This window comes from Helianthus annuus, chromosome 4 (assembly GCF_002127325.2).
Source record: "Helianthus annuus cultivar XRQ/B chromosome 4, HanXRQr2.0-SUNRISE, whole genome shotgun sequence".
Lineage (NCBI taxonomy): Eukaryota > Viridiplantae > Streptophyta > Magnoliopsida > Asterales > Asteraceae > Helianthus > Helianthus annuus.
This window is the reverse complement of record NC_035436.2, coordinates 29,014,624-29,038,235: the sequence shown is the minus strand read 5'-3', so window position 1 is coordinate 29,038,235 and position 23,612 is coordinate 29,014,624. Positions and strand designations below refer to the sequence as shown.

Below are 23,612 nucleotides of genomic sequence, written 5' to 3'. Positions count from 1 at the left end.
TTTGTAAGCCAGCGATTAAGGCTTCATATTCAGCCTCATTATTAGTGGCTTGGAACTCACAAGCTATGGAATGGGGTATTATGTCCCCCTGTGGCGATTTTAGTAGTATGCCGAGCCCTGTGCTTTTGACATTTGGTGATCCATCGGTGTGCAGTATCCAAGGATCCTTAGTCTCATCCAGCTGTTGGACCTCTAATTCGGCTTCTTTTTGTAGATCACTACTGAAATCAGCCACAAAGTCTGCTAATGCTTGAGATTTGATGGCTGTTCTAGGCTCATATCTTATATCATGGGCACTAAGCTTTACTGCCCACTTAGCCATTCTTCCGGACATCTCTGGTTTCCTCCAGAAATAAAGTTGATCACTTGTGCATCTGCCGGAGGAGCTGGAGCTCTTTCAGGGATCCTTTCAGGATCCTGAGTCCTTTGCTTTTTTTTCCAACAATTCTTTCAAATGCCCCTTGCTCAGCAGATATCCAATTTCCTTTCGTAATGTGATGCATTCCTCAGTTAAATGCCCAAAATCCTCGTGGTATGCACACCACTTCGATTTGTCTTTAGTTCCAGTTGGTTTGTCATTCTTTATGGGCCACCTGGCTTTTTCTCCTAGATTCTGCATTGCAAGGATTAATTCATGATTATCAACGGAAAAACAATATTCAGAAATTGGAGGATAATCCTCATCGTCCTCTTCTTGGTCAACGGCATGCACGTTCTGGTTGTCATTCCTATTGTAGGATTTGAATCTGTTGCTTTTGAAAGAGGATCCTTGCTTTTCTGGCTTTGAGGATCCTGCTTGTCTCTCCTGGATCCTCTTGTCATCCTCTAGCCGGATGAACCTGAGTGCCCGAGTTCTGACTTCATCTACGTTCCTGCATGGTGTCATAACAAGATCATCATAGAACAATGAATCCTTCAGCAATCCCATCTTGAAGGCCTCAACAGCTGTGGCCATATCCAAGTTAGGAATGTCCAAGGATTCTTTACTAAACTTGGTTATGTAATCCCTTAATGATTCATTATGACCCTGAGTTACCCTATATAAATCACCAGTCAATCTTTCAAATTTTCTACTACAAGAGAATTGATTATTGAATAAATTAACTAAACTAGCAAATGAAGTAATAGAGTAAAGGGGAAGACTTAGCAGCCATTTAAGAGCTGATCCAGTAAGAGTGGATCCAAATCCTTTGCATAAGCATGCTTCCTTTAACTTTTCTGGAATTGGATTGATCTCCATCCTCTCCCTGTATTGTGCTATGTGTTCCTCAGGATCCGTTGTACCATCATACAGCTTCATAGTAGGGATATGGAACCTTTTGGGTATCTCAGCATCACAAATTGGTGGTGCAAAACGAGATACCTTATGGCTTCCGTCTGCAATCTCCGGGATAGGTTTGACTACCCCTGGAACACTTGATATCATATCCTTCAGTTTTTGTAGTTCTCTGGCCATAGCATGATTGATACCTGTATCCTGCATGAATCCATGGTTAGTGGTAAGATAATTATTTAAAGTGTTACCTCCCATTGAGTTCAAGTTAGGAACATTGGGTGTGAATCCATATTGCTGGGATTCTGGGATAACGGAGGGACCAGTGGAAGCAATGGTCTGCATTGGAATGAAGTCCCCTTGATGGACATCTAGACTTCCTGTTTGCAAAGTTTTTAGGGATCCTGGCATCTGGAAGGATCCTGGTATCTGGGATGATCCTGGATCGAAGGAGGATCCTTGAACCTGGGACGATCCTGGGACAAAGAAGGATCCTTGAACCTGGGATGATCCTGGAACAAAGGAGGATCCTTGACCCTCGGATGATCCTGGAACAAAGTAGGATCCTTGAAACTGCTGTTCTCCTGGATACGCTCCTGAATTCATGAAGGATCCCATATGCTGGGGATAGGATCCTGCCGGCTGAAAGTGTGAGCCTGATGCCTGAGTCATTGCTGCCGATCCGAGGTGCAATCCTCTTGATTCTCCCATAAGTTGCACGTCTGGGACTCCCGATGGCTGAGAAGTGATCATTGGAGTATCAAAGCTCAAGGATTTGGGCATCAGTGGGGAATGATCCTCTACCGCTTTCTTTTGTCTTTTGAGATCTCTAATTTCCCTGAGGATCCTTTCATTAGTTTCATCCTGCCGCTGCATACGATCCTTCATCTGCAAAATCAAAGTAAATATGTCACTAGTACTGGGAGCATAAGAATTCATAGCAGAAGAAGATGGAGGTTTAGAGTTAGTAGGAGTTGGTCTCTTCTCAGCATTCTTCTGGGATCCTGCCGGTGGAGGAGGCAGAGTGTTCTGAGACGAGGTGACTGCAGACATCGCCGTGGACGTATTCTTCAATGATGAAGCCATGTAATTCTTTGAAATGATTTCAAACAAAAGGTTTTCTTATGAATGAAGCACCAATCGCCCCACGGTGGGCGCCAAACTGTTTTGGTCAAAAATCACACAAGGATAATGCAACCAAACTCTATGTAAACGGGGTATGATGCTTGGTTTATTGGAAAAGTAAAGGATCACTTCAGTATGAAATATGCAAAGACACAATGATTTATACGAGGAAAAAGCCCTTGATCAATGAATGATCTCCGGCATAAAAAACCTCGGGTGATGGCAACTACCGATCACCAACTTCAGTATATCAAAATATGGTTACAACTTCGGATGATAATGAGCTGAGTACAAGGATCACTATCGTAATGTGTGTCTAAGCGTGAGAGAATTGTGTTGTGTGTCTTCCGAATGGGGAAGAGTGTTATATATACAAGTGTGAGTGGCCTATTTTAGGTAAACAAACTAATAATCAGCTCATTACCCCTTTAGAAATAAAAGTAAATCTAGCCTAAATTATCGCCCTTAAATCATGCCAAGTTTCCATATCCTTCACAACGTTCATCTCTGATTAAGCATATGCCAAAGTTGTAAAGACGCGTCCCTTGATTGTGATGCTAAGAGCGGATCCTGCTAGACATTCCTGCAAAATGACATTAAGTTCAATAAAAGCAACTGTTAGCATGAGGATCCTATGATGGTCCGTGATCCTGATCCTGGAACTCTGCTGAGGATCACTATCTGCCAAAGAAACAAGGATCACTGGTTAGGATCACATGTAAGGATCATGTATTATAAAAATCCAGCCCTAACAATTATCACATACAATTTCAGACGGAATGCCAAATCTAGTTATAATGTTTCTTTTAATAAAGGATATAACTTCCTTTTCTCTGACTTGAGCAAAGGCTTCAGCTTCTATCCATTTGGAGAAGTAGTCGGTCATGGCAAGCATAAATACTTTTCCACCAGGTTCTTTAGGGAGCTTGCCAACTATATCCATCCCCCGTCTCATGAATGGCCAAGAGGATGGTATAGGATGTAGCAATTCGGCTGGTTGATGAAGGATATTGTTGTTTCTTTGACAAGGATCACATTTCTTAGCATATTCTACAGCATCCCTTTTCATGGTTGGCCAGTAGTATCCTGTTCTAAGGATCCTTGAGAACAATGCCCTGCTCCCAGTGTGGTTTCCACAATCTCTTTCATGGAAGTCTCTCAATACTTCTTGAATTTCAGGATCCTCGATACATATTAAATATGGTCCTGCAAGAGATCGTTTATATAGCACATTATTTAAGATTGTGAATTGAGATACCTTGATCCTGAAAGCTCTAGGATTCTCTCCTATAGGAATCTCCCCGTGTTGTAAGTATCTCATGATTGGTGAGATCCATGATCCTGAATAAGATTGAGTTTCTTCACTAGGGATCATTGCAGTATCCTCTTCTATTTCTATGGCCAGCTGATTTTCAATAGCAGGAGCCAGGATATGGATGATGGGGATACTTATATCTTCTGGAATCTTCAAGGATGATCCTAGGTTGGCCAATGCATCAGCTTCTGTGTTTTCCTCCCTTGGTACCTGTTTTAGGCTGAAAGAGACAAAAGAGAGTGCCAATTCTTTGACTATCTCTAAATATTTGGTTAGTTTTTCACCTTTAACAGCATAGGATCCATTAAAGTGATTGGTGATCAATAATGAGTCTACATATACTTTAAGATATTTCACCCCCATATCCTTAGCAATTTGCAAGCCAGCAATTAAGGCTTCATATTCAGCCTCATTGTTAGTTGCTTGGAACTCACAGGCTATGGAGTGGGGTATTATGTCCCCCTGTGACGATTTTAGTAGTATCCCGAGCCCTGTGCCCTTGACATTTGAGGATCCATCAGTGTGTAGTATCCAAGGATCCTTGGTCTCATCCAGCTGCTGGACTTCCAATTCTGCTTCCTTTTGTAGATCACTACTGAAATCAGCTACAAAGTCAGCTAGTGCTTGGGATTTGATGGCTGTTCTAGGCTCATATCTTATATCATGGGCACTAAGCTTTACTGCCCACTTAGCCATTCTTCCGGACATCTCTGGTTTCCTGAGGACATTCTTGATTGGAAAATTAGTTCTAACAACAATAGTATGAGTTTCAAAATAATGTCTTAGCTTAGTAGATGCCATAATTAATGCAAGAATAAGTTTTTCAAGGTGTGAATACCTGGATTCGGCATCAAGTAAACTCTTACTTACATAGTAAATAGAATGTTGTGTACCTTCGTGATCCTTAACAAGGACAACACTTACAGCGGTTGAGGATACCGCTAGGTATAAGGATAACACATCTCCTTTTCCGGGTTTCATTAATGCTGGTGCTGTGGACATATATTCTTTAAGGGCTTGTAAAGCATTCTCATGCTTTTCAGTCCATTCAAATTTCTTGTTTTTCCTTAGGATATCATAAAATTCTTTACATCTTTCTGAGGATTTTGATATGAACCTGTTTAAAGCTGCTATCCTGCCTGTTAGCCTTTGCACATCCTTAGCATTGGCAAGGGATTTGATATTCACCAATGCTTTAATTTTTCTAGGCTTGCTTCAATGCCCCTCTGAGTTACCATATATCCTAGAAATTTACCTGCTTTAACACCAAAGTGACATTTCGAAGGATTAAGCTTCATGTTATAATTATCAAGGATATCAAATGCTTCCTCCAAGTCCCTTAGGTGATCCTCAGCTTTCTTTGACTTGACTACCATATCATCTATGTATACTTCCATAGTTTGTCCTATTTGATCTTTGAACATCATATTCACCCGCCTTTGATATGTTGCACTTGCATTTCTTAGTCCAAAAGGCATGGCAATATAACAATATAAACCGGTTGGGGTCATAAAGGCTGTATCCTCTTGGTCAGATGGTTCCATCTGAATTTGTTGGAATCCAGATGATGCATCCATAAAGGTCAACAGTTCATGCCCCGCCGTTGCATCCACCATGGAGTCAATGTGGGGTAGTGGGAAAGGATCCTTGGGACATGCCTTATTCAGATCAGTGAAATCGACACATACCCTCCACTTTCCGTTTTTCTTTTGGACAACAACCACATTGGCTAACCATTTTGGATATTTTACTTCTCTGATCATACCTGCTCGAAGTAGTCTCTCTACTTCTTCTTGGATAATGGCATTCCTTTCTGGTGCAAACTTCCTCCTTTTTTGATGGATTGGTTTGATAGACCTGTCAATGCCAAGTTTATGAGTGATAATATCCTTAGATATACTTGTCATATCTTCATGTTTCCATGCAAAGGTAGATTTTCTTCTTTTGAGGAAGGATATTATATCTTCTTTCAACTCGCCAAGGATCCCTGATCCGATATAGATTTTTGATTCAGGATCACTAGGATCCAAAAGGATTTCGTCCACATCCTGTTCCCTTGCCTCCAAGACACTCCTTGGAGGATACTGTAATTGCTATTTCTCCCTTGGCTTCGAGGTTGGTTTCATGGATGAGGTATAGCAATCCTTAGCCTCTTGCTGGTCACTGTCGATCTTGATTATCCCCCATGGGCTAGGGAGTTTCACACATTGATGGTAGGTGGATGGGACTGCTTTCATATCATGTATCCAGGGCCTGCCAGGATAACATTGCAACAAGATAAACAGTCAATAACACAAAATTTTTGGTAATTGTGTAATCCTTCCACGTAGATTGGGAGTTTGATGTCCCCCAAAGTTTCTTCGTTTCTCCACTGAATCCCACAAGCACGGAGGATATTCGTGTGATGTCTGATTCTGGGATACCCATTTTCTTTAGAGCGTCGAGCTGGATAATGTTTACTGAGCTTCCTCCGTCGATAAGGATCCTGCGGACAAAATGGTTAGAAATAAAGAGAGTAATAACTAAACTATCATGATGAGGATCCTGGATGTTAATGCGATCATCCTCATCAAACGTTATCGTCTTTCCTTCCGAGACACTTGATGTTCGAATAGGTCTTTCTCCATTATCCATTTTTGCTTCCTTTGCATGCCTTTTGGCTGCCGAGAAGGATGTACCACAAATATCTGATCCTCCGGAAATAAAGTTGATCACTTGTGCATTCGCCGGAGGGGCTGGAGCCTTTTCAGGGATCCTTTCAGGATCCTGAGTTTTTTGCTTTTTTCTTCCCAACAATTCTTTCAAATGTCCCTTGCTTAGCAGATATCCAATTTCTTTTCTTAATGCTATGCATTCTTCAGTTAGATGCCCGAAATCCTCGTGGTATGCACACCACTTTGACTTGTCTTTAGTCCCGGATGGTTTGTCATTCTTTCTGGGCCATCTGGCTTTTTCTCCTAGATTCTGCATTGCAAGGATTAGTTCATGATTGTCAACAGAAAAACAATATTCAGAAATTGGAGGATAATCCTCATCATCCTCTTCTTGGTCAATAGCATGCACGTTCTGGTTGTCATTTCTATGGTAGGTTTTGAATTTATTGCTCCTGAAGGAGGATCCTTGCTTCTCCTGTTTTGAGGATCCTACTTGTCTTTCCTGGATCCTCTTGTCATCCTCTAGCCGGATGAACCTGAGTGCCCGAGTTCTTACTTCATCTAAGTTCCTGCACGGTGTCATAACAAGATCATCATAGAACAATGAATCCTTAAGCAGTCCCATTTTGAAGGCCTCTACAGCCGTGGCCATATCCAAGTTGGGAATGTCCAAGGATTCTTTACTGAATTTAGTTATATAATCCCTTAATGATTCATTATGACTTTGAGTTACCCTATATAAATCACTAGTTAATCTTTCAAATTTTCTACTACAAGAGAATTGGTTATTGAATAAATTAACTAAATTAGCAAATGAAGTGATAGAGTAAGGGGGAAGACTTAGCAGCCATTTAAGAGCTGATCCAGTAAGGTGGATCCAAATCCTTTACATAGGCATGCTTCCTTTAACTTTTCTGGGATTGGATTGATCTCCATCCTCTCCCTGTATTGTGCTATGTGCTCCTCAGGATCCGTTGTACCATCATACAGCTTCATAGTAGGGATATGGAACCTTTTGGGTACCTCTGCATCACAAATTGGTGGTGCAAAACGAGATACCTTATGGCTCCCATCTGCAATCTCCGGGATAGGCTTGACTACCCCTGGAACACTTGAGATCATATCCTTCAGCTTTTGTAACTCCCTGGCCATAGCATGATTGATACCTGTATCCTGCACGAATCCATGGTTAGTGGTAAGATAATTATTTAAGGTGTTACCTCCCATCGGGTTCAAGTTAGGAACATTGGGTGTGAATCCATATTGCTGGGATTCTGGGATAATGGATGGACCAGTGGAAGCAATGGTTTGCATTGGAATAAAATCTCCTTGATGGACATCTAGGCTTCCTGTTTGCAAACTCTTTAGGGATCCTGGCATCTGGAAGGATCCTGGTATCTGAGACGATCCTGGAACGAAGGAGGATCCTTGAACCTGGGATGATCCTGGAACAAAGGAGGATCCCTGAACCTGGGATGATCCTGGAACAAAGGAGGATCCTAAGCTCATGAAGGATCCCAAATGCTGGGCGTAGGATCCCGCCGGTTGGAAATATGATCCTGATGCCTGAGTCATTGTTGCTGGGCTGAAATGCACTCCTCTTGATCCACCCATATATTGTATGTCTGGGACCTCTGTTGGCTGAGAAGTAATCATTGGAGTATCAAAATTCAAAGATTTGGGCATTAGTGGGGAATGATCCTCTGCCGTTTTCTTTTGCCTTTTGAGATCTCCGATTTCTCTGAGGATCCTGTCATTAGTTTCATCCTGCTGCTGCATACGTTCCCTCATCTGCAAAATCAAAGTAAATATATCACTAGTACTGGGAACAGAAGAAGTTAGAGCAGAAGATGATGGTTTAGAGGAGATAGAAGTTGGTCTCTTCTCAGCATTTTTCTGAGATCCAGCTGGTGGTGGAGGCAAAGGTGGAATGCCAGTAGATGCATTGACTGCCGACATCGCTGTGGATGTATTCTTCAATGATGAAGCCATGTAACTCTCTGAAATGATTTCGAACAGAAAGTTTTCTTATGAATGAAGCACCAATTGCCCCACGGTGGGCGCCAAACTGTTTTGGTCAAAAATCACACAAGGATAATGCAACCAAACTCTAAGTAAATGGGGAATGATGCTTGGTTTATTGAAAAAGTAAAGGATCACTTCAGTATGAAATATGCAAAGACACAATGATTTATACGAGGAAAAAGCCCTTGATCAATGTATGATCTCCGGCATAAAAAACCTCGGGTGATGGCAACTACCGATCACCAACTTCAATATATCAAAATATGGTTACAACTTCGGATGATAATGAGCTGAGTACAAGGATCACTATCGTAATGTGTGTCTAAGCGTGTGAGAATTGTGTTGTGTGTCTTCCGAATGGGGAAGAGTGTTATATATACAAGTGTAGGTGGCCTATTTTTAGTAAAAAGACTAATAATCAGCTCATTACCCCTTTAGAAATAAAAGCAAATCTAGCCTAAATTATCGCCCTTAAATCATGCCAAGTTTCCATATCCTTCACAACGTCCATCTCCGATTAAGCACATGCTATAGTTGTAAAGACGCGTCCTTTGATTGTGATGCTTAGAGCGGATCCTGCTAGATGTCCCTGCAAAATAACATTAAATTCAATGAAAGCAACTGTTAGCATGAGGATCCTATGACGGTCCGTGATCCTGATCCTGGAACTCCGCTGAGGATCACTATCTGCCAAAGAAACAAGGATCACTGGTTAGGATCACGTGTAAGGATCATGTATTATAAAAATCCAGCCCTAACACTGACAATCGCAGCTGCCTTGTTCTTCTTATTGCTTTAAACTTCAGGATACAGTGCAGGATATAGATCAGATCGCTAAGTGTTACAATGAATTTGTGTGAGAGTTACGAGAGAGCAAGTGTTAGAGTGTAGAGAGTGTGATTGTGATGTCCTAGTTGATCTGATATACCCACCTATTTATAGTAACGAATTACAAACAATAATCCCTACAAATATGTGTTTTGGTCAAAAATCACACAAAGGATAATGCAACCAAACTTTATGTAAACGGGGTATGATGCTTGGTTTGTAGAAAAAGTAAAGGATCACTTCAATGTGAAATACGCAAAGACACAATGATTTATACGAGGAAAAAGCCCTTGATCAATGTATGATCTCCGGCATAAAAAACCTCGGGTGATGGCAACTACCGATCACCAAACTTCAATATAAGAAAAATAGTTACAACTTTGGATGATAATGAGCTGAGTACAAGGATCACTATAGTTTCGAGTGTCTAAGCGTGTGAGAGTCGTGCTGTGTGTTCTTCCGAATGAGGAAGAGTGTTATATATACAAGTGTAGGTGACCTATTTTAGGTAAAAGACTAATAATCAGCTCATTACCCCTTTAGAAATAAAAGTAAATCTAGCCTAAATTATCGCCCTTAAATCATGCCATGTTTCCATATCCTTCACAACGTCCATCTCCGATTAAGCACATGCCATAGTTGTAAAGACGTGTCCTTTAATTGAGATGCTTAAGAGCGGATCCTGCTAGATGTCCTGCAAAACAACATTAAATTCAACGAAAGCAACTGTTAGTATGAGGATCCTATGATGGTCCGTGATCCTGATCCTGGGATTCTGCTGAGGATCACTATCTGTCAAAGAAACAAAGATCACTGGTTAGGATCACATGTGAGGATCATGTATTGTAAAAATCCAGCCCTAACAATTGCCCCCAAAATATAAGGAGTTTATTGTAAATTAACGAGTTGTATTTTGTTTTGATCTTATCTCCAACGGGCAACTCCGAATAACTAGGAGATAGGGTTGGGATCGATCCTCATTTAAATTCAAGATATCTTCCCTTTATAATCTCCATCGAAGGTTGATCAGGTATCCCCTTCCCTTCTCTTCTCTTTCTTTCTTCTATTACTCTGTTTTCTGCTCCCCTGTTTCTATTCTCCCGCAAGGATGTTGCTCCGAAATTCTCCTCATAAGGATCACAAGAAGAGCAGTCCCCTAAAAAGCCAAGGGATCATCAAGGACTCTCCTACTGAGAGATGCTGTTACACCGATGCTCTCATTGATAGGATCCGTCATTGTTTTCCGGCGGATACCGTCTTTAAATCTTTTTCTCCTATCGCCCTAAGTGATTTTATCTCCGACACCTGGGTGGCTTTTCCTGCAACTCCGTTCTCCATAGGATATTCGTATCCTTTTCCAGCCTTCACCCAATCTTTCTTTTCCTTAACCGGCATCTCTTACATCCAAGCTATGCCGATGATCTGGAGGGTTCTGTATACCTTCGAGAGGATCATCGAGCAGAAAGGGATTGACCTAGGGATGGCGGAGTTGGCCGAGCTTTATGATCTTACCTCGTTTGGCTCTTATCGATATTTGTTGAAACGGAAAGCTGGGGAGGATCACCCTGTTTTTAAGGTTACAAAAAATGATACAAATTGGAAGCGACGCTTCTTCTTTGTCAGAAGGGATACCATCCCTTATGGGAAGGATCTGCCCAAGGAGTGGGCCACTCATGGTAGGATAGAGGATCCTCGATGGATCACTATCAGACTTGTCTCTTATGATGAGGATCACTAATGTCCTTTTTATCTTTTGTGCAGCTATATCCATTGCTCATCTTAAGTTAACCCCTGCCGCAAGAGAAAGAGTTTTAGCCTTTAAAAAGCTTGATCCTGAGGTTAGAAGTTTCCAAGTCACCGTCCGAGATTCACAAGAAGTATCCTCCGCATCTGCCACTATGTCAAGTAAGTATCCTTGTAAAAAGTAAGTTATATGTGAGATTGTTTGATTAATAAGGGAACTTATCTTGTTTTTTGATTGTGTAGGTGCTGGAAAGTCTGCCAAATCTGCCAAGTCTGCCTCCAAGTTTGGGATAGATGATCTCGCCAACGTCAAGTCTTCGAGGAGGAAGACTTCTGCTGCCAGTCCCTCCGCTTCAGCCCCTAAAGCACCCATTAGGGGTAAGGGAAAGAAGAGGAAGACTTCTGAAGATCTCCATGGATTTCCTCTGCTTCGCCAACAGTTTCTCGACTATGTTAATGAGGTAAGGATCACTGCCCCTGTTGGTTATCCTTCTTGAATATCCTGCTTGCATATCCTGCTTTTTTGTGGATCACCTGATCCTGAATCTACCTTATTTCTCTTTTGCAGAAACTTGCTGAGATCGAGACCTATCTTGGACATGTCGAGGATCAGGAAAGCCAAATCGCCGACCTCCAACAAATGGGCGTGTTGAAGGATCTCAAGATTGCAGATCTTGAGAAGGAACTCCGGGCTACAAAGGGTGAGGCTGCTCAAAGGCTGATTGACATGGATGGCGAGAAGCAGGAGATCACCCAGGATGCCAAGGTTTCTGCAGCAATTGCCATGTACAAGATACAACTACAGATGGCTGCGGAGGCTCAGGATCCTGCCTTTGACAAAAGCACATGGGATGTTGAGGGTTGGAAGGCAAGACTGGCGGAACTGGAGGACGAGGATGAAGCTGAGGATATCCCAATGCTGGAGGGTGGTGATGCTGACAAGGATCAGGGCGGAGAAGCTGGTGGTGATGGAGCAGCAAAGGTGTAAGCTGCATGATTGGGCGATGATGGATATTTGTGACTAGGCCGGAGCCCAATTTTTTAAGCTTGGTAGTTGTTTGTGGTTGTGGTTTTTGAAACAATTGATGGTCTGTAATCTTTGAACAATAGTTTTTAGGGTTAAGGATCCTGGATCCTTTGGACAATAGGTAGGATTACAAAAGGTGGAGGGATCCTCTGTTTGGGGGATGAAGCCTTTGTGATCCTGCCGCTTTTAATTTCCTGCACATGCTAAGACCGCACAGACAATGGACACCCTTTGCCAACCCATGTGGACGGGCCACGTTTTGCTGGTAGAAATGTGGGTTGGCAATTTTGACAACTTTTTGAAAGGGTTTAAGATCCTTTTGTTAATAATATAACTCTAATCTTTCTGGCTTATCTCGTGTTGTTATCCTTTATTTATCTTCTTATTTCCCAGTTTTTAGAAACATATTTGTTAGAGTAACCATGTTTAATAAATTTAGGATATGATCCTAGATCAAATATCCTATCATTGAAAATTTTCAAGGATCATAGTTTTAGTTGTCAAAATGTAGGGGTTGTTTAGTATAATCAAAATAGTCAAGGATCATACCTGAGGATCCAAGTTAGGATCCTAACCTTTAATCAAGATAACCATAAGTGAAATTTTAATGGATGATAAGGATCAAGGATCCTTATTTGTTAATCTTCGAGAACCTGAAAAATGGAACATATCTTGGGACTAAGCCAATGTAAAAGATAAATTAGTAGCTGGGGACATGCCCAAAGGATAACTGGGGATGATCCCAAAGGATCACTGGGGACAAGCCCAAAGGATAACTGGGGACAAGCCCGAAGGATAACTGGGGACACGCCCAAAGGATCGTATGTAAACTGGAGTATGGCCCTTACTGGCGACTATCCAAACTTAGTGACATGAAAATGTCAAAACCTTAGCTAACGTGAAAACGTTAGAAACCTTATGAATGGATGTATGGTACGTCTACCATTATACGTAGGATCCTGGGTATAGCCAGTACGATGAGGTTGTCAGCCCCGGAAGTGGGTACTGGTCCCAAAGACGTGAACTATATCAGGATCGTCGTGCGCTGCTGGCGGAAACTGGGGATAATCCCAAGAATAACTGAGGTTGAACCCAAGGATCTGCGTTGCTTTTGAAGATCTCTGACGATATGCTGAAGATACCTGAACTATCATAACTCAAATGTTTCGTGAGAAGAGGATGAAGGATACAGGATCCTTATCCTTTGGTAAAAAGTAAGGAAATGTAATAGTTTTAAGATAAGGACATTACCAGAGTAAGGATCACCGACATCACCGGGATCCTTCGAGGATACTTCAACGTAAGGATCACATGCTTGAAGGATCATGTTCACATAAAGTATTTCTTTAAGTGAACAGCATTCCAGGCTCTTGGTAACAAATTTCCTTCCATGGTTAGCAATCTGTATGCCCCCTTTCCTGCTTATGCTTCAATCAAGTAAGGGCCTTCCCACTTTGGTGCTAACTTCCCGTCAGCAGGATTGATAGTGTTTTGGAATGCTTTTCTCAACACCATATCTCCGACTTGGAACTTCCTTATCCTAACATTTTTGTTGTAAGCACCAGCCATTCTTTGTTGGTAGCTTGCCATCCTTATCCTAGCCAGATCCCTGATTTCCTCAATAGTATCCAAATCCTGAGCTAGGATTGTAGCATTCTCTTCAGGATCACGAGCACTTGTTCTAGCAGTTGGGACCACCATCTCTGTTGGGATCACTGCTTCTGCCCCAAATACTAATGAGAAAGGTGTTTGACCAGTGGCATTCTTGGGAGTTGTCCTATCAGCCCATAGCACATAAGGTAACTCCTCTGCCCATTTCCCCTTCTTGGATCCTAGCTTCTTCTTCAGATTGTTGATGATGATCTTGTTGGATGATTCTGCTTGACCATTGGCTTGTGGATGCACTGGTGTTGATGTTATCATCTTGATTCCCCAACTGTCACAAAAGTTAGTAGTTCTGCTTCCAATGAATTGGGAACCATTATCACATACAATTTCAGAGGGAATGCCAAATCTAGTTATAATGTTTCTTTTGATAAAGGATATAACTTCTTTTTCTCTGACTTGAGCAAAAGCTTCAGCCTCTATCCACTTAGAGAAGTAGTCAGTCATGGCAAGCATAAATACTTTTCCACCAGGTGCTTTAGGGAGCTTGCCAACTATATCCATTCCCCATCTCATGAATGGCCAAGAGGATGGTATGGGGTGTAGCAATTCAGCTGGTTGATGAAGGATATTGCTGTGTCTTTGACAAGGATCACATTTCCTAGCATATTCTACAGCATCCCTTTTCATGGTTGGCCAGTAGTATCCTGTTCTAAGGATCCTTGAGAACAATGCCCTGCCCCCAGTGTGGTTTCCACAATCTCCTTCGTGGAAGTCTCTCAACACTTCTTCAATTTCAGGATCCTCAATACATCTTAAATATGGTCCTGCAAGGGATCATTTATATAGCACATTATTTAAGATTGTAAATTGAGATACCTTAATCCTGAAAGCTCTAGGATTTTCTCCCATCGGAATCTCCCCGTGTTGCAAGTATCTCATGATTAGTGAGATCCATGATCCTGCATAAGATTGATCTTCTTCACTAGGGATTACTGCAGTATCCTCTTCTATTTCCATGGCCACCTGACTTTCAGTAGTAGGAGCCAGGATATGGATGATAGGAATACTTATATCTTCTGGAATCTTTAAGGATGATCCTAGGTTGGCCAATGCATCAGCTTCCGTGTTATCCTCCCTTGGTACCTGTGTTAAGCTGAAAGAAACAAAAGAAAGTGCCAATTTTTTTACTACCTCTAAATATTTGGTTAGTTTTTCACCTTTAACAGCATAGGATCCATTAAAGTGATTGGTGATCAATAATGAGTCTACATATACTTTAAGATATTTCACCCCCATATCCTTAGCAATTTGCAAGCCAGCAATTAAGGCTTCATATTCAGCCTCATTGTTAGTTGCATGGAACTCACAGGCTATGGAGTGGGGTATTATGTCCCCCTGTGGCGATTTTAGTAGTATCCCGAGCCCTGTGCCCTTGACATTTGAGGATACATCAGTGTGTAGTATCCAAGGATCCTTGGTCTCATCCAGCTGCTGGACTTCCAATTCTGCTTCTTTTTGTAGATCACTACTGAAATCAGCCACAAAATCAGCTAATGCTTGGGATTTAATGGCTGTTCTTGGCTCATATCTTATATCATGGGCACTAAGCTTTACTGCCCACTTAGCCATTCTTCCTGACATCTCTGGTTTCCTGAGGACATTCTTAATTGGAAAGTTAGTTCTAACAACAATAGTATGGGTTTCAAAATAATGCCTTAACTTAGTTGATGCCATGATTAATGCAAGAATAAGTTTTTCAAGGTGTGAGTACCTGGATTCGGCATCAAGTAAACTCTTACTTACATAGTAGATAGGATATTGTGTACCTTCATGATCCTTAACAAGGACAGCACTTACAGCGGTTGAGGATACCGCCAAATATAAGGATAACACATCTCCTTTTTCGGGCTTTGTTAATGCTGGTGCTGAGGACATATATTCTTTAAGGGCTTGTAAAGCATTCTCGTGTTTCTCAGTCCATTCAAATTTCTTGTTCTTCCTTAGGATATCGTAAAATTCTTTACATTTTTCTGAGGATTTTGATATGAACCTGTTCAGAGCTGCTATCCTGCCTGTTAGCCTTTGCACATCCTTAGCATTGGCAGGGGACTTGATGTTCTAATAGTCTTTCTCCATTATCCATTTTTGACTCCTTTGCATGCCTTTTGGCCGCCGAGAAGGATGTACCACAGATGTCTGATCCTCCGGAAATAAAGTTGATCACTTGTGCATTTGCCGGAGGTGCTGGAGCCTTTTCAGGGATCCTTTCAGGATCCTGAGTTCTTTGCTTTTTTCTTCCCAACAGTTCTTTTAGGTGCCCCTTGCTTAACAGATATCCAATCTCTTTTCTTAAAGCTATGCATTCTTCAGTTAGATGCCCGAAATCCTCATGGTATGCACACCATTTTGACTTGTCTTTAGTCCCGGATGGTTTATCATTCTTCCTGGGCCACCTAGTTTTTTCACCTAGATTCTGCATTGCAAGGATTAGTTCATGATTATCAATGGAAAAACAATATTCTGAGATTGGAGGATAATCTTCATCATCCTCTTCTTGGTCAACAGCATGCACATTCTGGTTCTCATTTCTATGGTAGGATTTGAATTTGTTGTTCTTGAAGGAGGATCCTTGCTTCTCCTGTTTTGAGGATCCTACTTGTCTCTCCTGGATCCTCTTGTCATCCTCTAGCCGGATGAACCTGAGTGCCCGAGTTCTTACTTCATCTAGGTTCCTGCATGGTGTCATAACAAGATCATCATAGAATAATGAATCCTTAAGCAGTCCCATTTTGAAGGCTTCAACAGTCGTAGCCATATCCAAGTTGGGAATGTCCAAGGATTCTTTACTAAATTTAGTTATATAATCCCTTAATGATTCATTATGACTTTGAGTTACTCTATATAAATCACTGGTTAATCTTTTAAATTTTCTACTACAAGAGAATTGGTTATTGAATAAATTAACTAAATTAGCAAATGAAGTAATAGAGTAAGGGGGAAGACTTAGCAGCCATTTAAGAGCTGATCCAGTAAGAGTAGATCCAAATCCTTTACATAGGCATGCTTCATTCAACTTTTCTGGGATAGGATTGATTTCCATCCTCTCCCTGTATTGTGCTACGTGTTCCTCTGGATCCGTTGTACCATCATATAGCTTCATAGTAGGGATATGGAACCTTTTGGGTACCTCTGCATCACAAATTGGTGGTGCAAAGCGAGATACCTTATGGCTTCCATCTGCAATCTCTGGGATAGGCTTGACTACCCCTGGGATACTTGAGATCATATCTTTTAGCTTCTGCAACTCCCTGGCCATAGCATGATTGATACCTGTATCCTGCATGAATCCATGGTTAGTGGTAAGATAATTATTTAAAGTGTTACCTCCCATTGGGTTCAAGTTAGTGAATCCATATTGCTGGGATTCTGGAATAACGGATGGGCCAGTGGAAGCAATGGTCTGCATTGGAATGAAGTCCCCTTGATGGACATCTAGACTTCCTGTTTGCAAACTTTTTAGGGATCCTGGCATCTGGAAGGATCCTGGTATCTGGAAGGATCCTGGAGCGAAGGAGGATCCTTGACCCTGGGATGATCCTGGAACAAAGTAGGATCCTTGACCCTGGGATGATCCTGGAACAAAGTAGGATCCTTGAAACTGCTGTGTTCCCGGATAGGCTCCTGAATTCATGAAGGATCCCATATGCTGGGGATAGGATCCTGCCGGCTGAAAGTGTGAGCCTGATGCCTGAGTCATTGCTGTTGATCCGAGGTGCAATCCTCTTGATTCTCCCGTAATTTGCACGTCTGGAATTTCCGATGGCTGAGAAGTGATCATTGGAGTATCAAAGTTCAAGGATTTGGGCATCAGTGGGGAATGATCCTCTGCCGTTCTCTTTTGTCTTTTGAGATCTCCAATTTCCCTGAGGATCCTATCATTAGTTTCATCCTGCCGCTGCATGCGATCCTTCATCTGCAAAATCAAAGTAAATACGTCACTAGTACTGGGAGTATAAGAATTCATAGCAGAGGAAGATGGAGGTTTAGAGTTAGTAGGAGTTGGTCTCTTCTCAGCATTCTTCTGGGATCCTGCCGGTGGAGGAGGCAGAGTGTTCTGAGATGAGGTGACTGCAAATATCGCCGTGGACATGTTTTTCAATGATGAAGCCATGTAATTCTTTGAAATGATTTCGAACAAAAGGTTTTCTTATGAATGAAGCACCAATCGCCCCACGGTGGGCGCCAAACTGTTTTGGTCAAAAATCACACAAAGGATAATGCAACCAAACTTTATGTAAACGGGGTATGATGCTTGGTTTGTAGAAAAAGTAAAGGATCACTTCAATGTGAAATACGCAAAGACACAATGATTTATACGAGGAAAAAGCCCTTGATCAATGTATGATCTCCGGCATAAAAAACCTCGGGTGATGGCAACTACCGATCACCAAACTTCAATATAAGAAAAATAGTTACAACTTTGGATGATAATGAGCTGAGTACAAGGATCACTATAGTTTCGAGTGTCTAAGCGTGTGAGAGTCGTGCTGTGTGTTCTTCCGAATGAGGAAGAGTGTTATATATACAAGTGTAGGTGACCTATTTTAGGTAAAAGACTAATAATCAGCTCATTACCCCTTTAGAAATAAAAGTAAATCTAGCCTAAATTATTGCCCTTAAATCATGCCATGTTTCCATATCCTTCACAACGTCCATCTCCGATTAAGCACATGCCATAGTTGTAAAGACGTGTCCTTTAATTGAGATGCTTAAGAGCGGATCCTGCTAGATGTCCTGCAAAACAACATTAAATTCAACGAAAGCAACTGTTAGTATGAGGATCCTATGATGGTCCGTGATCCTGATCCTGGGATTCTGCTGAGGATCACTATCTGTCAAAGAAACAAAGATCACTGGTTAGGATCACATGTGAGGATCATGTATTGTAAAAATCCAGCCCTAACAATATGGGCTACTCCGAATATACCATTATGAACGTTATGGACCGAGTAATACGGCTTCAACGTCTTCCCTTGAACGACTTGGACCGAGTCTTCCGTGGAATAGGTCTTGTTAACGTTGCTAGCTTCTAACCCACGTGCCTGCACATAATCCATTAGTAATCCCGAGGATACCATTCAGGATGTTACCAATATCCTGAACTAGCATCCCGGATGTAAACAGATACAGCATAAACAAGATATATATCAAGATATTTTTCAGGATATGGGCTCAGAATTTCACCCATAACAAGTATGTAAACCCAATGTAAATCATAAGTTCAAATGTTTAAACGTTTAACATGGTATCCACGATCCATGTCCCACAACAACCCGCTCCTCCCTGTGCAAGCTCCGTATGTACCTAAGGTCCTGCAAGGCATGCAGCAGAGAGTCAACAACTAGTTGAGCGAGTTCATAGTTAATAGTTCAGTATTCGTAATAGTATAGTAAGCCTTATGTTCGTTCACTAAGTCATGTATCGTATTAGTTTGTATCGCGGCCCTCTAGGCATGTATGCGAAGATTTGGGGAAGTTTCCCAAGTATTCTAGACTAGGTATATTTGTATCGCAGCCACCCGGCATGTGTGCGAAGATTTAGTGTATGGTTCGCAGCCATCCCAGGCATGTGTGCGAAGATTAGTCATATTATCGCAGCCAACCCCGGCGTGTATGCGAAGATCAGTTCTATTAGTATCACTAGTCTAGTAGTATCTTATCAATAACCTTCCTCACCCGAGGACCATATCATTAAATTCCATTACCTAGGTAAGTACAAGTAAATCATCCAATCCCATTCCCACCCTGGGAACCCCATGCCTTGGCTGTGTGAACTCACCTTGGTTTGCTCGGTATGCTAAGTATGTGCTCACAGTTAATCAATCACGTCCTAAGGTATGCACGTATACATAATCAGTTTGTATTTACGAAGTTGGCACGTAAGTATAATCATAGTGGACAACGCATCAATAATCACCAAGTAGCACATTGCTCGTATTCACGATCAGGCGTAGCATCTAACAGCAGTTAGTTAACTCAGTTAATTCTTAACAGAATCAAATTACCAATCAGTTTACCCAATCGGCGAAACACCGCTGTTTCGCCGTGAAACCCTTTGACGAAACACTTCCCTTTCGTCGATCACATTCTTGGCGAAACACACTGCTGTTTCGTCAGTTACCCTTTGGCGAAACACAAATTTTGTTTCGCCGCTCATTCCATTTCGTGACCCAAATCAGTTACGTCGATTAATCAGTTACAAAAATATCACAGGAAACCCTAATCATCAGTTCATCGACATTCTATGACAATGCATGATGTGTGTAAAATGCAACATATACATCACATCAATTAAGGCATAAAACTAACCCTTTTTTAGTACTAATGTTGGAAAAAGAGTGTTTTTGTCTTCCTTTTGTATTTTCAGGATGAAATGAGCTCAAAATCACAAAAGAAGCAAAAAGACAACTAATTCTACCATAAATACAAGAAAAAGGAACAAAAGTGGATTGCCCGGACCCTCAACGGCACCTCCCAAGGCAAAAGAGAAGAAACAGAGTCTGAACACGCCCCGTGTCCAGCGAACACGGGGGCGTGCCCAGGAAGCAGCAGAAAAGACAAACCAGTAGAAGCTTCCATTGCCCACCACGGGGCCGTGTCCAGCGAGCACGGGGGCGTGGTGAAAGTACAGCAGGCGCATTAATTGTAATTCGCAATTACAATTAATGAAGTGAGAGAATGTCAGACGGGCACGGGGCCGTGTCCAGCCTTCTGTCCAGCCTATAAATAGAGGAGCTTGGCTTCATTCTCTCTCATCCCTTGGCACACCACCTCTCTCACACCTCATCCACCACCCACCACCACCATAACACCATCATCCACCACCATCATCCATTGTCCATCGTAGAGTGTGTGAGTCGTCTCGGGATCCAAGATTGATCGTAAGAGTTCTTGACAATCAAGGCCATGTTTGCCTAAGTCTCTTACATCACTTGGTGAAGACAAGTGTTTAGTATAATACTTTTTATTTTTAATCTTTTGCACTTTTTATTTGGTTTTGTATTAATGACTTTAATAACTAGTTACTTATGTTGAAGGTGATCTTTCCTTATCGTTTGTCCGTGGTGTCTTGGCATTATTTTACTGTCTATATAAAATAAAAGATTTTCACCATTCATATCTCCACGGTCTATATGGAGGTATGTTGGCTACCTGGTCGGGGGTTAAGGGAACGGTTTGGTAAGGGTCTTGCCCTTGTTCAGCGTTTACAGGTCCTGCTTGGGACCTGGGTCAAATTTAGTAGGATCTCCTTCAATGCCCATAGGTATTGGATGGCGGGGATCCAAACTCTTCGACCCCCTCATAAGTTAACTACTATTAATACTATAACCCGGCTATTTAGGACTGTATCCCTGCTGACTCAGACTACTTAGCCGAGGGTAACGTCACCGCCAAAAGCGGGGCCTACCATAATTTGCATTAATAACTTAATTCATTATCTTTCAATAATCCGACCCTTTAGGATTGTATCCTTGCTGACTCAAACTACTGGGTTGAGGGTAACGTCGCCTTCAAAAGAGGGGCCTACTACAATAACTAAGATAATCTCTTAAACAAGTGCAAAAGTGCGAAAATAATCAAAGGTTATACTAATACACGTGTCGGATCCAAGTGATTCATCTTGTCTATCTGTTTTTATTTTATTTTATTTTCAGCATTTAGTTAGTTTTTATTTTCTTAGTTTAAAACATTTTTCTAACCTTTTTGATTTGATTAGACGTTGAGGATAAACCGGTATTAAAAGCTCTTGTGTCCTTGGACGACCTCGGTATCTTACCAACACTATACTACGTCCACGATGGGTGCACTTGCCCATATGTGTGTTTAGTGTTAGTGAATATCGTGTTTTATAAATTTAAAACTTGGTTAAAAGTGTAAAAAGGGCTTAAATATACATCAAAAATATATACGCACCGACACACATCAAGTTTTTGGCGCCGTTGCCGGGGACACAAGGATTTTAAGAAAGTTAGGAATCAACGGCCTAATCATATTTTTATTTTTCTTTAATTTTTTTTAGGATTTTTTTTTAGATTTTCAGCTTCTGCAGAGCTCAGCACGGGGCCGTGCCTGGTCGGACACGGGCCGTGCTCAACAACGTTACTGGCAGTTTTTGTTTTTCAAGTTACAGAAGGCTGACCACGGGGCCGTGCCGGTGCAACACGGGGTCGTGTCCAACTTCCAGTAACTGGGATCTGAAAAACAATCACTGTAATTCCGACCACGGGGCCGTGTTCACTCAACACGGGGCCGTGGTGAACCTTCTGACCAACATTCTTTTCTGTTTTTATTGCAGGACTTGGAACCCGACGCCATCCTCACGTAGTGTATGAGCTCCAGTTCCAATAAAGACATAAAGGAACCGCTAGAAGAACCCGAACGCTTTCTCAGAAAAAGGTTAAAAGCCAAAAACCAAGAGAAGGTTTCGGGTGATCCACCCCCAATGGCGGACCAACGTACCCTTATGGATTATCTACGGCCCACCGTAGGTAATCTAGGCGCCGCTATCAATGCCCCGAATGTCGAAGCCAATAACTTCGAACTTCGACCGCATTTGATACAAATGCTCCAAAACTCCGCAACCTTCCACGGGCTTGCGGACGAGGATCCTCATCTACATATAACTAATTTCTTAGAAATATGTGATACCTTTCGGATCAATGGAGCATCAAACGACGCCATCCGCCTCCGTATGTTTCCATTCTCACTGAAAGACCGAGCGAAAGCTTGGCTCAACACCCTCCCAGCTGGATCGGTAAACACCTGGGATGAACTAGCCCAAAAGTTTCTATATAAGTATTTTCCTCCTTCTAAAACTGCTAAATTAATGGCTGAAATTAATACATACTCACAAGAGGACGGGGAATCCTTATATGAAACTTGGGAAAGGTTCAAGGAGCTATTACGCAAGTGTCCCCATCACGGCCTCGCAATATGGCAACAAGTATCCACTTTCTACAATGGATTGTTGCCACACACTAGGCAGACACTTGATTCTAGCTCCGGGGGACTTTTAGGTAATCGACGCCCACACGAAATATATAATCAGATTGAGGAAATTGCTCAAACCAATTTTCAATGGCACACTCCCCGGGGAAATAAGTCTATTGCCCCGGGCGCCCATAAGGTCGACGAAAGCACCTCTTTACAAGCCCAAATCGAGGCCCTTTCTTCAAAAATAAAAAAATTAGAAATGACAAAAACAGTCTCGGTTATGGCTTGTGAAGGGTGTGGTGGGTCACATGAAAATTGGAGTTGCATGAAAGAAACGGACGATCAACAAGAAATGGTAAACTACATTGATAATAGACCTAGGCCGTCGGGTCCTCCAACGGGAACTTACAACCAAGGATGACGAAATCACCCAAACCTTGGTTGGAGGGAAACCGGCAATAGTAGTAACCAACAAACCCAACGAACAAACTTTCAGCAATCAAGAAATGAGTCACAAAATTTCACTCAACAACAAGGTGGACGAGAGAGGCTCGAAGATACTATATCTCGCCTCGTCTCTGACACTGATAAGAAAAACTCGGAAAGATTTCTACAATTAGAATCTAATTTTAGGAATCAACAAGCTAGCATTCAAAACATAGAAAAACAAATAAATCAACTAGCACAAAATTTTTCCGAGAGACCGCAAGGCGCATTACCTAGCAATACCGAAACAAACCCAAAGGCGCAAGTTCACCTCATCACACTACGAAACCGCACCATAGGACCTGCAGAAGTACCTCCGCCAACGGAAGAAACAATGCCAACACATCTGCAGGAAAAGAACTCTCCCCCATCACCAGAGCCTACCAAGGCTCCTCGAGTTCCGTACCCCGGTAGGTTAATTCGTCAAAAGACCAATGAGCAGTTCGCAAAATTCGAAAGTCTGTTAAAACAATTGCATGTCAATATTCCTTTTATCGAAGTCCTAACCCAAATGCCCAAATATTCTAAATTTATG

The 23,612-nt window shown here is 41.9% G+C and overlaps 1 non-coding gene across 1 annotated transcript; it reads right to left on the bottom strand.

Moving 5' to 3' along the window:
* Positions 1-22,478: 22,478 nt before the first annotated feature.
* LOC118491949 lies at positions 22,479-22,585 on the bottom strand. Its single transcript, XR_004892394.1, has one exon. It is a non-coding gene; the product is annotated as a small nucleolar RNA R71 (small nucleolar RNA).
* Between the last annotated feature and the right edge of the window lie 1,027 nt (positions 22,586-23,612).